The sequence below is a fragment of the Artemia franciscana genome, unplaced genomic scaffold (assembly GCF_032884065.1).
Source record: "Artemia franciscana unplaced genomic scaffold, ASM3288406v1 Scaffold_1260, whole genome shotgun sequence".
Taxonomy (NCBI): domain Eukaryota; kingdom Metazoa; phylum Arthropoda; class Branchiopoda; order Anostraca; family Artemiidae; genus Artemia; species Artemia franciscana.
This window is the reverse complement of record NW_027062773.1, coordinates 1-14,701: the sequence shown is the minus strand read 5'-3', so window position 1 is coordinate 14,701 and position 14,701 is coordinate 1. Positions and strand designations below refer to the sequence as shown.

Sequence of the window (14,701 nt, the reverse complement as noted above, 5' to 3'; positions counted from 1 at the left end):
TATTGCGTGTCTTTTTCCATGTTCTCAAATTTGATTTCGGGGTAAGTTTAGAGGGATCTTTCTCTACAGAATTTCAGGGACGGTAGAGTATCCACGCGGCATTACCTTTTTAGGTCATATTTACAACAAGGTACGTAGCCCTTGATGGCCCGGGGCCAGGTGCAGCCACACGTGTCACTAATGCCTAATGCCACCATAAGAAGCAGATAAAGCCAACAAGGGTTATTCTAATTTCTTCAACAGTTCAAAAATTTGAAGATCTTAATCGATATAATATGCGTTATCTTATCATAACAAATTTATTCCAATAATAAATCAATCGTAAATCCTAATAGAAATGATCCAAGTCTCAAATTTAAACGACACTGACTGGACTGCTGCATGACGAAAATGCATTAAATATGTAATTTAAAATATGTAAATCAACGTAAATGCGTAAAATTACGATAGCTAACATAGACTTATGCGTCTATTCTGGAAGCTAAAACAAATTTTAATTCATTTTGTATTAAATATTCTTTAATCGTTTCGTGATCAGAAAAATTGATTTCAGTTTTCCTGATTTTAATTAATGAACCTGTCACTAGTTTAATTTTTACTTATGTCAAAACAAAGTTGAAAAATGATAAAATGACAATTAAAATAGCTTCAATGATGTTTGTTGAGATCGTTCGAATTGCTATGATAAGATTAATCTCCCTCTTCTAGACAAAATTTTGGGTCTTAAAATCCCCCTCTCCATACCAAACTTCTGAAGACACCCATGAGTATATTTATAAAGTATTGGTGTCGTAAGTCTATAAGAAGCCCATTGAACACTTGACTAACTTCGTACTTTTGGCAGAACGTTCTTAAAAATTAACAGTTCTTGTTGTCAAAACATAACTTGTTTTTTTTTCAGTCAAATATTTGGTAAAAAAAACACGATTTAAGAATATCCTCCTAAACCAAATATATATAAACTCGGAAAATATAAATATATACACACATATATATATATATATATATATATATATATATATATATATATATATATATATATATACATATATATATATATATATATATATACATATATATATATATATATATATATATATATATATATATATATATATATATATATATATATATATATATCAAAACTGGCAACAATACTTTTTACATTTTTTTATAGTACTTGTAAAGCGTTTTATGTACTTTGTTGCAAGTTAACGTCTAAAACCTGTATATCCGGACAAATCGATAGAGAAAGAGTAGGTACAATTTCTAGACAGGTCTATTCGAAATTGCCCTCCCTCCAAAATGTTTGTTTGACTCGTGAAAACGTAACAAAATACAAACAAATTAATTTTTGATGTGTTTTTAAAAGTTTCTTTGTGTATCCCCCCCGGCCAAACGAACATAACCCTCCTTCCCCCTGAACAAAAATCCTGGAGACGGCACTGGTCTAATCTATATCCAACATGCATTGGAAAAGAGTTACCACTTGTATCAATTTATAGTATCTAAACAAAAAATATCAATGATGAAAGTTTCTTCCCTGTAGAAAATCTAATTTTACGACCATTTTTCCTATATCCCTTTATCAGGGGGTAGGTAAGATCCTAAGGCTTTTTTGAACCCTGTAGGAAAATCTTTTGAAAAGGTAAATAAAACAATTGCAATTAAGATTCAGTTACGAGCGTAGTGATATAAGAATGACTTATGAACGTACATAATTATTTTATTCGACCAACTGTATAACTAGATTATCAGCAATCTTGTATCATTATGATTATTTCCTATTTTAAATAATCTTATTCTTTTAACCTTGAATAGAAGAATCTGAAAAAATGAAATAATCATCCAAAACATTGAGAAAAATATCATTTGATAGAACACAATTATTTTAAGCTCCGTTGTAGTCAGGCACCCCATCTACGATGCCCAAAAAGTTAATGAAGTAAAAATGTAAGAATGTAAGTTAAATTTATATTAACTTTTTAAAAAGATGAAAAAAAATCAAGCAAATTGGGTGATTTTAAACTCCACTTTTATTTGAGACGTCAGGTGTTTGAAATTGATATTTAAGAGATTTTACGAAATTTTTCACTTCATTTCCATAACATAAGGCTTCCACTTTTAACCTGAACCTACTAAAACAAAAAGGACAAAACATCCTTCATTTTTAAATGGAATATAAATACTCGTTTGACAACCATCCCGGAGAATATAGGTAAGTTATATGAGTAGAAGCTGGCGCTAGTGTCGGCCAAAAAAAACATAGCCTACCATCTAGCGTTTGGCATCTCAGCATTTGTTAAACTTTGTAATCGTTTTTCAGTCAGTACCTGAGATATGATACTTATTACTAGATTAATTTTGCCAACTATGCCAATTGAATAACATTGAAAAATAGCAGAAACACCAAAGGCTAAATGATGATGATGCTTTTTTGTCGGCACTAGCAACAGTTTCGATTCCTGTAAGGTGCCCATACTCTTTGGCCCCTCCCCAAAGGAATGACCGTTGCCTACTTTTATCCAATCAAAAATTGCTAAGAAAAGCTTTTAGATGTTAACCGTTGTTCTGATAAAATTTGCACCCTGTATATAAGACATTAAACCTCACATTCACTGCGTTAAGTCTACAATAGCTAGTTACTTCAGTGAATAAAAACGGATTCTCACTGCACACTGGGTAACTTTAATTAAGTAAGAAAGGAATTCCCTTAAGTACTGAAGAGGCATTGCCTTAAGAATCGTCTTAGATATTTCCCTTATAGTACTTAAGAGGCATTGCCTTAAGAATCGTCTTAGATACTTGTTTGACCTATCATTTATCAGACAATAAGGTGTCCGAAAAAGGAGGCTTGATTACACTTCCTAGACCTATAGTTAAAAAAAGGTTAAGATAACAATCCCAATAATTTCATTCAAAGGGGCCTCAGGCATGATTCTAGAAAGGAGTAGGACTTATTCCCTGAAACGCTTCTTTGATAGCACATAAGTGTTCGTTTCCTGGTAAATTTTGCTTGACCGCTCTGTTGTTTGTTTCCTCATTTTTAACGGCTAAGTCGTTAGCCGTCAAAGATATTTAGCAGGTTGTATTAAAAAAAAGCCAGCTTTCGTTCTTTTTTTATGAAGAAGATACACGGTGTCTCTTGATTCTCCAAGATGGAGATATTCCTTCTTATGCCAATATAATACAGGGATTCAACTTTCACCACTCATAGTTTTTTGTTTTAATGTGTACAACCCATAAACAGATTTAAATAATTAGCTTCGAGGTTAGCCCATACCATCTAACACATTGTGACAGTTCAAAACCCTTTTACGACATTTTTCAAAATAAAAAATTACAGGTAACCCCAACAAAAAAAGCCAGTCCATTTGATTATTTTAGTCCGTCTTCTTCTATCTTATTTAGTTGCGTTTTTTGACAATCCATTACACAGACGTTTTTTGAGAATCCGTTACACAGATCCTGTTCGGCCTTGATCGGCTATTTTGTTTCAGTTAAGTCTAGTATAGTCAATAGTCTTTTGTTTTTTCCATACATCAACAGGGTTGAAGTCTTTCAAGTATTTTCAGTACGTTGGATCTTACATTGATTTGTATATTTGTGTCTCTTTTAGTAGACATATTTCTAGTAGTTAGATCTTTTAGTTGATGGTGTGCGGTATGTAAAAAAGTTTCATAATCATCAATAAATGTTTTTACGCTTCTCGTCGTCATGATCCCTTTTTTACTAGACGATCTGTGACATTGTTTTTTAGCAATCAATAATTAAAAAAAAGTTTAAGACGATAGGCCTTGTTTTACGGATGAAAGATGACCAACTAACCAATTTGAGATGGACAATCAGGCAAAACATGAACATTGAGCTTTCTGACCAACTATCTGGGGCCCAACGATGAGGTCACTCCGAATTGGTGAGAAGAGGTCACATCGAAGGATTGAAAGTGAATTGCAGCTTCATGGGAGGGCATAGAGCGAATTTGGAATATACTTGGGTGGAGGAGGAGCATTGACCCCAAACAAATCATAAGATAAACGATTTGGCATTGTGTTCTTAAAGTTTTTTTGTGGTTTCGTTTTGGGATGACTGATAGCATATTTGCGGGGAGATTTCGACCCTTTTGTGGAGTCTGAAGCTGAGTAAGTTAAGCTCCTTTTGTCTTTTTTTCTGCTTCTGTCCTCATTTTGATTGAACTTTCTTTGTTAATGTTGTATTGTAGTTAGTCCCTTAAATGCTATAGCCTTTGGGTGGTTTTTTAATGTATGGATTCTTTGCTAAATAGACCGAGTTATAATTACTATTGGAAAAAAGTTTTTGTTGTGGAACTGAGGAGCGAAGTTGAAACTTAAAACAAACAAAGTTATTACTTCGCTGAACTTGCAAGATATATACAAAACTAGCTTAAATAAGCCGTGATAGTTTCCAATGCCTATATGATTCTTTTTTTTTTACTAATTTGCTCTTATAAGCATACAAAGCTTCCAAAATGATTCCGAATTGTCTGACTTTAAAGAGACTATTTCTCCGTTTTGACCCACCTCTCTTCCCTAGTGAAATATATCCTATTAGATTCCTAAATGTATCAAGATAGGACTGAAAACATTTATATATAATATATATAGATAAACAAGCTTTGAAGGCATTTCTACAATTTTATATGAGAAAAACCCCTGAACAAGGCCTTTTACTAACTAATTTTTAGTTCTGAGATAGACTGACTTACCTTTAACTTTTTTGGCATAGTCTTCAGGCTTGTGGAGATACATTGCTGCTGCGTCCCCATTTAAATGATCAATAGGATTAGGATATGTCAACAGCTGGGTTAGAAATGAATCAAATATATTGGACAAGTCTAAAAAAAAAAAAAAAAAAACTCAAGGGTATATAAACAAGAGCTAAGAGCTCATATGGCACTTGTGACGAGGCGAGAAGAGCTAAGAGCCAAGAGGTCATATGGTATGAGCTCTAAAAAAATTCTATGAATCAATAGATTGATTTAAAAAGGAAAATAAGAGGCTTAATGCCGGTCAAGATTTAAAATAAGAGCTCTGAGTCACAAAGTCCTTCTAAATATCAAAATCCATTAAGATCCGATCATCCACTCGTAAGTTATAAATACCTAATTTTTTCTAATTTTTCCTCTCCCTTTTGCCCCCCAGACGGTCGAATCTGGGAAAACGACTTTATCAAGTCAAATTGAGCAGCTCCCTGACACGCCTACCAATTTTCATCGCCCTAGCACGTCCAGAAGCACCGAACTCGCCAAATCACTGAACCCCTCCCCCCAACTCCCCCAAAGAGAGCGAATCCAGTACGATTCTGTCAATCACGTATCAAGGACATTTGTTTATTCTATCCACCAAGCTTCATCCCGATTCCTCCACTCCAAGTGTTTTTCCAAAATTTCCCCCTCCAACTCCCCCCAAAGTCGGGATTTGAAATAAGAGCTCTGAGACATGAATTCCTTCTAAAAATCAAATTTCATTACGATCCGATCACCTATTCGTAAGATAAAAATACCCCAATTTTCATGTTTTCCAAGAATTCCGGTTTCCCCCTCCAACTCCCCCGAATGTCACAGGATCTGGTCGGAATTTGAAATTAGAACTTTAAAGCACAAGATCCTTCTAAATATCAAATTTCATTAAGATCTGGTCACCCTTTCGTAAGTTACAAATACCTCAATTTTCAAAATTACCCCCCCCCCCCCAATTCCACCAAAGAGAGCAGATCCGGTCCAGTTATGTCAGTCACGTATCTTAGACAGGTTTCTATTCTTCCCATCCAGTTTCATCCTGATCTCACCGCTTTAAGTATTTTCTAAGATTTCCGGTCCCCCCAACTGCCCCCCGAATTACGCTTGATAAAATAAGATATCTGAGTTACGAGGTCCTTCTAAATATGAAGTTTCATGGAGATCCGATCACTCCTTCGTAAGTTAAAAATACGTCATTTTTTCTTATTTTTCAGAACTACCCCCCCCCCCCCCCAATTGAGCGGGTCCATTCCGATTATGTAAATCACGTATGCAAGACTTCTGCTTATTTTTCCAACCAAGTTTCATCCCAATCCCTCCAATCTAAGCGTTTTCCATCATTTTAGGTTTTCCCACCCCAAACTTCCCCCAATGTCACCAGATCCGGTCAGGATTTAAAATAAAGAGCTTTGAGCCACGATATCCTTCTAAATATCAAATTTCATGGAGATCCAATCACCCGTTCGTAAGTTAAAAATACCTCATTTTTTCTAATTTTACATAATTAACCCCCCCCCCCAGCTACCCCAAAGAGAGCGGATTCGTTCTGGTTATGTCAATCATATATCTAAGACTCGTGTTTTTTTTCACCAAATTTCATCCAGATTCCTCCACTCTAAGTGTTTTCCAAGTTTTAGGTTTCCCCCTCCCAACTCCCCCCCCCAATGTCATCAGATCCGGTCGGGTTTAAAATAAGAGCTCTGAGCCACGATATCCTTCTAAATATCAAATTTCACTGAGATCCGATCACCCGTTCGTAAGTTAAAATACCTCATTTTTTTAATTTTTCAGAAATACCCCCCCAACCACCCCAAAGAGAGCGGATCCATTCCGTTTATGTCAATCATCTATCTAGGACTTGTGTTTATTTTCCCACTATGTTTCATCCCGATCCCTCCACTCTAAGTGTTTTCCAAGTTTTAGGTTTCCCCCTCCCAACTCCCCGCCCCCGTCACCAGATCCAGTCGGGATTTAAAATAAGAGCTCTAGGACACGATATCCTTCTAAACATCAAATTTCACTGAGATCCGATCACCCGTTCGTAAGTTGAAAATACCTCATTTTTTCTAATTTTTAAGAATCACTCCTCCCCCCCAACTATCCCAAGGAGAGCGAATCAGTTCCGATTATGTCAATCATGTATCTGGGACTTGTACTTATTTTTCCCATTAAGTTTCATCCCGATCCCTCCACTCTAAGTGTTTTCCGAGATTTTAGGTTTCCCCCCTCCAACTCCCCCCAATGTCATCAGATCCAGTCGGGATTTAAAATAAGAGCTCTGAAACACAATATCATTCCAAACATCAAATTTCATTAAGATCCAATCACCCGCTCATAAGTTAAAAATACTTCATTTTTTCTATTTTTTCCGAATTAACCGGCCCCCCATTCCCCCCCCCCAGATTGTCAAATCGGGAAAACGACTATTTCTAATTCAATCTGGTCCGGTCCCTGATACGCTTGACAAATTTCATCGTCCTAGCTTACCAGGAAGTGCCTAAAGTAGCAAAACCGAGGACTTTAGGTTTCTCCCCCCCCCCTCCAACTCCCCACAATGTCATCAGATCCGGTCGGGATTTAAAATAAGAGCTTTGAGATACAATATCATTCCAAACATCAAATTTCATTAAGATCCAATAACCCGCTCATAAGTTAAAAATACTTCATTTTTTCTATTTTTTGCGAATTAACCGGCCCCCCACTCCCCCCCCCCAGATGGTCAAATCGGGAAAACGACTATTTCTAATTTAATCTGGTCCGGTCCCTGATACGCTTGCCAAATTTCATCGTCCTAGCTTACCTGGAAGTGCCTAAAGTAGCAAAACCGGGACCGACAGACCGACAGACAGACAGACCGACAGAATTGGCGATTACTATATGTCACTTGGTTAATACCAAGTGCCATAAAAACAGAGGGAGTTGAATCCAGCCTTTCAGACGGATATAGAAAGATCATCCCCAGAACAGCCGAAAACGGTCATCGGTGAGTCAACTAGTCCAAGCAGCAATAAAATTTAAAAAGAATCGACCTAAGTAACAGCGACATAAGTAACAATTCAACAGAACGTAATATACGAAATACATCATAAACACACACAATTACTCATGGAACTAATAAATTTGTAAAAACTAAATTTAAATGTATTATGAATGAATTCAATTATTTCATTTACAATGCACGCTACTCATGTTAGCTAACTCTCGTTCAATTTCCATCTATATTTTTTACTCATACCGCAAAGATTAACTTAAGACTCATTTGCATTGGGATTCTACTAGCCAGGATTTGGCTAACAATAATTTTGGCCAAAAGTAAAGTGCTATAATCAGTTGAAAATTAATTTGTTCACAATAGATTTAGCTATAGTCTAGAAATAGATCTAGCCAAAACTGAAGTTCCATCAATCTGAACTAAGTTAAAGCTGAGCCAATCCGATTTTTTTTCATAATTGCTAATATCTAAATCTTACCCAGATTAATAACAAAAGATCTTATAGTTTACTAGCTGTTGGGGTGGCGCTTCGCGCCACCCCAACATAACTCAAGCAACTTCTCTTAACTCAATATCATAACTCAAGCAACTTCTCTTCTTTTCAAAGCCAATAGATTTTACCCGTTATTCAAGCCAAGGGACGGTAAGTTTCATATATAGGGGGTTTCGAACAAGGGGGTTTTGATAGTGTACTTTTTGTTTTAATCTGAGACTATTTTCAGCAGTTATAGTCTATATTTCTTATTATTGGACGTGATCATCTCTTACTATTACAAATAGGGTCTAAATTAATCAGATTTTAATTAGCCTGACCCCCAGTATTATTTACGATACTAATTACACCAAAAGGTTTATTTTTGAGCTCGCTAAGACATCTCTCACGGCTTAAAATATTGACAAAAGTGGGTTTTACTTGGAGTCCATTTAAGTCACCAGATGAACAAAAAAGAAATCTTTATTTAAATTTATTATAAGAGAAAAACCTATTCAAGGATAACAAACACATCTATATCTTACCTTAGTATTGGATGTGATCTTCTCTTACTAGGTTACTAGCTACCACTGCAACCTGGATAGAGGGAAAATGGAATTACAAGAAGTGAAATACTAGCAGGAGCTATTAGAGTACTGCTCAAGAAAATTTGTACGACAAGAGAAAAAGGTACTACATGACATTTGAGATACAGACAAAACACGAGATAATTACGAAATTAATTACCTTCAGTTAATAAATTATCCATTACGAGTGGTGATATCTGATGTGATATGTGATATCTGGTGGTGATATCACAAGTTAATACCGTCTTCGGGACGCACTGAGTTTCCATATTAAAAATCTTATTGTTAATGAGCCTTTTGCAGGTTTACTATATATCTAAAATACAACACCGATTTTTTTTAACGAAAAATTAACCAAGTTCTATATTCATTGAATGCTCTATACACAAATTTAATTAAAAATGACCTTACGAAATATTATAAAAAACCAAAAGATATCAACAAAGAACCTGTCACAAATAGACCTATAAGATCAGCAGCGAAAAAAGCTAGGCTGGCATTAGAAACGTGTTTTTAAATCACATTCTTTCATTTAAATGAATTGCCTCGTTTCATAACAATTTATTTATCAGTCCTGGTTGAACTTCGCTGAGGTAAGGATGCTGGGACAGTTTTGAAAAACTGTCCATTTTAGTTTTATTGATTTTATTCCTCTTCTAAGTTGTTTTTTCTTATTTGTATTGCTGAGGATGGCCCTTGGACATAGGGCCGAAACATTCATTCTCATTTGTTTCCCACTGTCTGAAAAAAAATTCCCTAATGTTCTTCTTGTTTTTGGCGTTAGTGGGTACTTTTTATTCGAATTATAAAATAATCTTAGTTTTTTCAATGCCCGCCCCCCTAATAAATTTAGTCACGGTGGCCAATGGCTAACTTCAGATTTGCGAGTTGGAACCACCTGTTTTGTCCAAGTGTTCTAAATTCAAAATTTAAGATTTTTCAAAACAGGCGGGTGTTTATTGGTCAACTTCTATGAAATTAAGAGGGTTAAATTTTCCAATTCAAAAACTATTTGGAGTAATAGTATTATATTTAATAGGATTAATATTCAATATTATGTTTTAATATTAATATTTAATATAATACAATATAATAATACTAATTGTAATAATTAATATTTATAAAATTTATTTATAATTTAATATTATATTACAATTTAATAATATTTAATATAATATTAATATTTAATTTTATTTGTATAACCATTCGAAAAGATTGGGAGACAGCAACAAAAGTTAAAGAGCAATTGGAAAGTTTTGAGGAGTCGGGCAATACAGAAGCGAGTCAGATATTTGCCTATGTGAAGAGCTAGCAATGGTATAATCGGGTGACCGATAGAGCTGATTTCACAAGGCTATATAAAATATGGCTTTCACCATCAGATTTAGCACCTGATAGAACTAGACATGTGATTAATTTGAGTCCGAATGAAATAAAAATAATAATGGAGAACTTAACATAAAGGGCAGTCCAGGCTTGATTGATGACGTCTAGGCAAACTGTGCCAGAAACTTCGTCTATATTTGGATGATATACTTTATTCATAAATCCAATGGATGGGGACTTAAAAGGATTATGCTCTGGCAAGTGCACTCGGACCTTCCGGACTCCCCCTTCATATGAAGCTAAGATAATTGTAAATAATAATTAATGTGACAAATTGACAGAACTATTCCAGAAACTATTAATGATGACAAAGATCTACCAGTTTATGGCATTGGAAAGAATAAAAATAATAGATGAAAAACAAGATGGCCATAAATTGCATTAAGAGAGAGGTCGGAGGTATAAAAAGGAGATGAGTATTAGAGACATTTCTTTATTTGTTTGGAAAGAAAAAAGAGCTGTTAGATGCAACACACAATAATGAACATACTTGCACATATAAGGGGTTGTGGGAGAATTCTTCAAAGAACGGATCTAAAGAACCTAGGGCAAACTGAGAAACCACAGGCCCACAATACTTTTGGGGGAGTAATCCCCCATTAAAATAATTTTGGACTCTCCCTAAATATCAATGCAGCATGATACATTAATTCTAGGAAACAGTAAATTAACTTGTTTACGAGGTTGGAACCATGATAGGTTCTTCAAAGTATTTACCAGTTTGACCTTTATTCACCAACATAACGATAAACATAAGTTTAAATAGGGATAAAATCCTTTTAATAGACAGTGACAAATTTCACGAAAATACTAAGTCACATATGCAATGACAATCATCAGTAGCAATACCGTCATCAGTAGGAGTATTACTACTAATGACGATCACTGCATATGTGACCAAATTATCTTGTATTTTTGTGAAATTTATCACTTTCAATTAAAAGGATTTTATCCCTATTTGAACTTTATTTGTTTATTTCTGGATTATTTGTTTATGTAGGTTAGTCGTGCACCCATCTTCGCTGTTTTAATTATCCAATAGACTCTCCTTAAAGTGGATCTCTTAGATATAGTCAGGAAAAATGAAAAGATCTCGCAGTGGAAATTTTGTAGAAGTTTTAATTCCTTTATCGTGCCAAAACGACCTTCACTTCATTAAATATGAATAAAGATGATAACTTATATTCTGAATTTACTACGTGATTATCATATACTAATAATTTTCACCAATGAATGTGATTTTTTTTTTTTTTACTGTCGGTTGTAGATTTGATCTATTCGTTCTTATTTTTAGGTACTTGATTCGGGCGTGGAAAAACATGTCATTCTTGATGAAAATAATGAACTGTGGAAAGAAAACCGACATCTGCACTTTGCAGTAGTTTCGAAGTAAGTCTGGATTGAAATATTAACCATTTGACTAAGTAATAATTAACTAAAAAGTGAATAACTATAAAATAACTAGCTTAAATAACTGAACTAATTATATTAGTTATTTTAGATAGTTATAGAAACAACTCTCTAAAAAGTAAAATTAAGGCTCAAATAACATCAATAAGATGTTTGACATTCTGTCTTTGAACAGTTTCCTTTCTATTACTTTGATCCTTCGGATAACCCGAAGGCTGTTGCTACAGAATATTCAGACTTCACATAGTAAACCGAAAGGAGTTTTTCTAACGTATTAATCCAGGCCGTATCAAGGGGTAGGTTAGGGTGTTTGACCCACCTCCTCATTCCAAATGTTTTTCAGGCTCGTAAAAATGCAGCAAAAACGAATATAAAAACAGACCACCTAAGATTTTTACGGTCTGTCCCAAAAATTCGACATATTTTGAAGTGACGTGCCTGTTTTTATGTTTTCCTCGATATAGACTTATATTCATATTCCCTTACTTGTTCTATTGGCTTGGTTACAGTGAAAATTACAACCTTGTAGTTCGACCATTCAAAAAAAAAAACAGAATTTGGCCTAGCAGGGCCAGTTGTGACCACCTTATCAATGTATAGACTTTAGCCAAAAATCGTCCGCACTGGGAAACTCATCCTTTTTTTTACCAGATAAATGTCCTTTTTCTCTTTATTATGAATATTCTTCAGATGCTCTTTCAGTGAATCGATTTTTCAAGCTTTAATTTGACAAAAATTATATTGGCTTATTGCATTAGTGTTTCTCTATGAGTGACCATACCAGCTGACTTGATCCTTTTTTTACTTATTTTACTTTCTTTCCATTGTCAATTGGAGCTACAAACGCTGATGGACAAAGGTTTGTTCTTATTAATCAGCGCTGGTCCTTGAAAAGAGGTGACTTTACCTTATCTCCATTGTGCTATTTCAGTGAGTTCATTTCATATTAAGCATCTAGTGACATTGTGTGTAAGTTTTAACCTGTGTTGCAGTCTAAGGAATAATTTTTGTGTGTGTAACTATGGGGAATTCACTATCTTTAAAAAATTACATCGGTAAAAATTTGGGGACAATACCCGTATCATACTTATTTGCTACAATATTAGTACAGGCCTAGAATGCCAATTAGATTCAGAGGTTACGCAAGATTAATTGCTATTTAATAGGCAGTTTTAAAGTTAGTATAATGTATCTGCAATTTTCAAAATAAACACAAAAAATGCTAAATAAAATGGGTCGTCAAAAGAGCTTTGGATAACCAAGCTGTAGCCCTATTTAAATAATAAAGCCCAAGCTGGCTTTGCAGTCACACCTAGAAGGTTCAATAGATTTCCAAAAGTCAAAGAGGCTGTTTTAATAGTCTATATTCATTCTTTCAGCGTATTCTCCCCTCCCCCCCTGAAACTTTCTCCCCTGGAAAATTTCACCCTGTGGAAATTCCTCCTCTCCCAGGCCGATCCCCACCCATGCTCCTCCTGAATAATTCCAAATGCTTATTAGTAGGTAAATTGAAAACTATTTATTTCTGTTAAAGTAAATTTACCAATACTTGTAAATTGGTTGGAAGTTTCCCTCTTTTTTTATTTATCTGCTTGAGAATTCAAATATTCGATTGTAAGTAAAAATTTGAACAAGATATGATTGTTTAGCCGCCATTTTCTATGAAGAGTAGTTTTGTTGTATAAGTTCTTAATATTCAATTAATATTTTAATATAATTAATAATAAATCAGAATTATACTAAATTAAACTATTTAAATTATACTAATTAAACTGCAGAAGTTAAACTAAGCTAAGTTAAACAAGCTTGAAACGCAAGTAATTAAGCAAAGCAGTTCAAAACCATAAGGGTAGAAGTAGGTTCACTAAGGTCAGTTTTGGCCCAAGATTTTTTTTATCTTTAAATGCTTCTTCTTCATCTGCCTCCTTGGTAATCAGGTTAATTTTAGGTATTCGTTATTCTTTTATTCTTTATCATTTACTCTTTTTATTTGTCTATTCTTTATTAGACGTTAGTTATTCTTTTTTTGAACTCTTCGCTTCAAGATTTTCAATTTTTTTTTTTCTGTTCTCTTTCAGGTCTATTAACTTTTATTCTGTGATTTGAGTTATAGATGGTGCTTAAACACAATCACAGGACAACAGTATAGACTACTCTGGATTCAAACTCAAATGCAATGCCCCTACAGATGCTGTATTCACAATGCTCCAGTATATTCAGAATGCTCCATTACTAAAGGAAGATACCATTTTTGTATCCAATCATGAATAAAATTAAATCAGTTGCATTTTGGGAGTCTTTTCTTCTAAACTGGAGCCGTGTAATTGAAAAACTACAAATAAAGCCTTACCATCACATAGGGTGTGCCAATGCTACCGAAAGCATCGCCCAATTTTTCCACACGGAATGTCTACGGGTACCAGCTTACATCTCAGAATTTAAGATACACCAATGTATTAACTGAGTTTGAACTTCTTTTATGATTATCTCCCTTAAAGTTTTCGCTTTCCTTAAATTTTCTGTCTCAGCCTATCTTCATCTTATTAGGTTTTGGGCAGCGTTTCATGATTTTATTTTGGGGGGCCTCTACAATGAGACAATTGAAGTCCCTGCAGTGTATGTATTTTAAAAAAGTGGTTGGCTTGAAAGCAGTTTGGCTCTTAAAGTTGACGTGGGTTTGCCAAAGTTGTACTATTGTTGGGTAAGTCCATACTTAGTTTAGCACAGATTTGGAAGGTAATCCTTTGTTTGTTTTGTGCTTTAATTGCTTGAATGGGAAGTTTAGTTTCGACTCTGTCAATAATGAAAAATAAGAAGCTCAATACATAAGTTTGTCATGCGTGCAGTCGTATCTATTTAGTTGCAGAGGGGTTGACAACTGTACATGAATAGCTTCAGTGTGGATGAGGCTCTAAGGGTTCGAAAGCTTTGAGGGTTGCCACCTCCTTTGCTGAGGAAAGTGTAAGATCATTGGGTCTTACGAAGTAACACAAAGAAATTGTATAATTTTTATTACTAGCGGTATTTACAGATGGTGTTATTTATTTATTGATAAGTGTATCATCTACACACGCGGTTTTTTCACTGTGGATAAT

The 14,701-nt window shown here is 34.5% G+C and overlaps 1 long non-coding RNA gene across 2 annotated transcripts in view; it reads left to right on the top strand.

Annotated features, from left to right (window-relative positions):
- The window catches only part of LOC136042408 (uncharacterized), a 46,707-nt gene extending 32,814 nt beyond the window's left edge, over positions 1-13,893 (top strand). The window contains exons 2-3 of one of the 2 annotated variants that reach the window (XR_010621293.1): positions 11,491-11,585; positions 13,685-13,893. This is a non-coding gene — a long non-coding RNA (uncharacterized LOC136042408). Of the gene's footprint in view, positions 1-11,258; positions 11,586-13,684 lie in introns of those variants that run through there. The other variant, XR_010621292.1, reaches the window with a different exon arrangement.
- Positions 13,894-14,701: the final 808 nt, after the last annotated feature.